This window comes from Arachis ipaensis, chromosome B09 (genome assembly GCF_000816755.2).
Source record: "Arachis ipaensis cultivar K30076 chromosome B09, Araip1.1, whole genome shotgun sequence".
Classification (NCBI taxonomy): Eukaryota; Viridiplantae; Streptophyta; class Magnoliopsida; order Fabales; family Fabaceae; genus Arachis; species Arachis ipaensis.
Genome location: NC_029793.2, coordinates 132130324 through 132134486, shown reverse-complemented (window position 1 = coordinate 132134486; position 4163 = coordinate 132130324).

Below are 4163 nucleotides of genomic sequence, written 5' to 3'. Positions count from 1 at the left end.
GTGCGGTGCGTTTAGTTTAGATAGACCAAAAGGTATTTTTTTTAATTTACATATGTTATTTTTTTTATTTTCTTGGGCCCAATAGTTTATTACATAGTTTAGTTTATTTAAAATTTAATTTTAAATCCGCATGATCAACACAGGATTATTTAAAATTTAATTTTAAACCCTTATAACCTATAACCTAATATAACCTACTCTGCGTGAATTTTTAACTATTCACCGTCATACCTTCAATTTCTAACTCTTGTCATATCATTCAAATTCTTTCTCAAATATTTAATTAGGATATCATTTATTTATCTTTTTTCTTTCTTGTGTTATTTTATTTTTTCATATTGACTCTATATGTAAATCAAAGAACTGTCTCTTTTACATAATTTAGTTTATTACAGTGCACAAAATAAATTAAATAAACATTATTTTTAAAAAATGGTCTCTTTTGTATAGGATTAAACTTTTTTTTTGTTATTATCTTTGTGTAGTCTCTTTTTTTGTAGTTATTTGATATTGTGAATTATGAGTATTCTTCTATTGATTTTTTAAAATTTGCTCATCATATTTACTTATTTATTTATTTATTTATTTATTTATTTTCTTTTAAAATTTCAGTTCCTGTGATAAATGAATAAAATGGTAAGAAAATCTGAACTGAAAAATCTATAGTTAGCCAATGACATAAATTACTTCAACCCAAGCTAAGTTTGATAAAATATGACATATAAAAAATAGTTACGGAAACAATAATTATAATTAATGAGATTAAAAAAGTAGAAAAATTTTTGGTACATAATAACTTATTAAAGAGAATAGTTATTTCGTGAATCTCATGCTAATATATCTTTTATTTGATTTTGAATAATTTATTCAAAATGTAAGGCCCATATCGGTTGGAGAGGGGAACGAAGCATGCCTTATAAGGGTGTGGATACTTCTCCCTAGCATGACGCGTTTTGATGAGTGAGTGTGGGGGGTTTCGGCTAGCATCCCCATCGTCAAAGGCAAAACCGTGAGGCCTTGTGTGCCAAAGCGGACAATATCGTGCTAGCGGGTGGTCTGGGCTGTTACATTATGGTATCAGAGCAGTTCGTTCCTATAGAGCCTGAAAGACGGACTGATTGTACTTTTGTGCATTCTCTGTATATGTGTGTATGTGCTATTAGGATATCTGACTGATATATATGGCATAAACGTTTGTGAGCATGCATTTGGAACTTAAAGCATTAGACCTGCGATATTGAGACTGATCAACTTAATATCACTTGTTTGGTGTGTATAGGGACCAGATGTCGACTCGCGAACGCGGTCGCGGGCGAGGTAGAGATAGGACAGGCATGCATCATATGCATATTACTTGAATTACTTGCTTGTGCTCTAATTGGGTGTGCCTATCTGTATTTGCCATGCTAAATGTGTATTTGTTACCTGCAGTAGTTGTAACCTTCTTGTGTTTGCCTTTATCTGTCTATTTGTCTGTGAAAATGCATGATGGAGTTGGAGGTATGGAGGAATGGCAGTATAGGACTTAGATTTAAGGTTAAGTTAAGTTAGGATTAAATATTTTAGGAAACCACCTTTTATGGCTTCTGTTTAATACTTTAAGCTCTATAATCCGAGTGTCGGTGTTCTAGGATTGCCTCTGGCATTCCCAGGACCTTATATATTATGTGCGTGGCACCTCTACCATATTGAGAACCTCCGGTTCTCATTCCATACTATGTTGTTATTTTTCAGATGCAGGTCGGGAGCCATCTCGTTAGGCGTCTGGACTTTTAAAGCGGAGGGGTTACTGGATAGTGTTGTTGTACAGTGATATATATATATATGTACTTAGCTTTCTCTCCGCATAACTTGTCTTTTTTGATCCTCTTAGAGGTTTATGGAGAGGCAGGATTGTGTGTATGTACTTTTGGGTTTTGGATATATGTATGTATATATGTGTAAATATTCTCCGGCCAGTCTTGACTTCGCAGGCTGAGTTAGGAGCTTGTTATTTTGTATCTTTGGCACTCTATTCCTACTTCTGTTATCTCATGTTTAATAGTTATGGTTTCCTTAGCACGCAGGTTAACTCGTTCCTTGAGCGTTGCGCTTTTATTTTGCGATTTTTTTTTGTTTTCTCTATTCTTCAAGGCTCCTAGTATATTATAATTCTTCTGCTATTATATGTACTCATTTTATTTTAGAGGTCGTAATACCACACCACCTCTGTTTTACGACTTAAGCGTAAAGCTTAGTGTGGTAGGGTGTTACATTATGGTATCAGAGCCAGAACCTGGATCGATGTGCCAGCGAGGGCACTGGGCTCCCTTAGGGGGGTGGATTGTAAGGCCCACATCGGTTGGAGAGGGGAACGAAGCATGCCTTATAAGGGTGTGGATACCTCTCCCTAGCATGATGCGTTTTGACGAGTGAGTGTGGGGGTTTCGGCTAGCATTCCTATCGTCAAAGGCAAAACCGTGAGGCCTTGTGTGCCAAAGCGAACAATATCGTGCTAGCGGGTGGTCTGGGCTGTTACACAAAACAACTACAAAAAAAGTTATATAAAAACTACTAAAATAATGAAATTGTTAAGAATTGTTTTTTGTTTAGTTGGGTTAAATATCAACTATTTTGTTTATGGATATTTATTTTTAATTACTTAAAATCATTTTTATTTGTCAATATCTCTACGAAGTAAAGTATAATGAAGAAAAAATAAAAAGATAAAAACTTAAAAAAATAGGGGTCTTTCTAAGCAATAAACATGCTAAAAAATACAGATAAAAAGCAATGGCTGAATTCAAATATAGCACAAAAATAAATTTACAAACTACATACATTTAGATGTCAACAATATTAATATTTGAATAATTTAATATTTATCTGATAGTATAATACTAGAAATTTTAGATTGAAATAACTAAAGTAAAATTATAGCCTTTGTTAATTTAGAATTGAAATTCACTGCAAAGTTATTTTCAATTTCTTTACACAAAATGCTATTATTATAAACAAAGTAGCTAAATTTAATATATTTAAAATAATATTGAATAAGCTAAGTTTAATATATTTAAAATAATATTTTGAAATTCAAAACTTAGTCCATTAAGGTGATGTTTTTTTTAAAGAAAAATTTAACTAATTTACTAACCAACCATGGTTAGTAAAGTAATCTATTGATTGATGGAAACCATCATCTCACAATTAATATTTTAAAGTAGCCTTATTTGTTAACACAGCTACTTCATGCAAAGGAAGTATAGCTTCCACCTATCTATTGTTTTGCTATTTAGAGTTAATAATACTCTAAAAAAAAAGTAAATGTCATTGTCAAGCATTAATGTTTGTTTTCTAAGAAAATATGTAAATTGTTAACAATTTGACATAAGTATTGTCATTTTTTATAAATATTAGTCTTTTGAAAAAAATTTCATTTGAACATGTTTATTATTGCTATTTTAAAAAATATTTAAATCATTATGAACAGTTATTTTAAAAAAAATTATCTAATTATATATTGAAAATAATTAAATAAATAACAAAGATAAGATTATAAAGAATTTATACAATAGTTACATTTTTTGCGTTTCAATAATAGTTAAAAGTTTTTAAAATATTCATCAAAGTTTATTTTGTTTTAATTTTATTTTAGGAGAAATTTTCACTTTCAATTAAATGTACTCTTTCTAAGTATTTTTTACACAATTTTACAATTCTTTGTTTATAGTTTTGTTCTTCTATATTATATAAATTGTTGGACACAACATAACTTTGAATAACAATAATAATAATTTAATGATTAATACTTGTGTAAATTATCTTTTATACAACTTTACTGTCAACAACGATATATTTAATTCAAAATTAAAAATTTGTAGGATATAATTAAAACAAAGTAAAATTTAGAGTATTCCTTAAACTTTAAACAAATTTCAGAGACCAAAAATATACTTTATCCAAATTTATAATTATCATCTGTTTACAATTCTAAACTCTTTAGGAGGAGTTTTGTAAAAAATATTTTGAAAATACAATTTTATTATAAACAATTAACATAGTAAGTTGATTCTTGCTCCCTAAAAGCTCAGCTTTATTTATCCATTCCAACTCTTTCATTGTTTAGTATTTTACAAGTTCATTATGCACTAAATGTTAGCTAAACTATGCAATACCTAAAACTT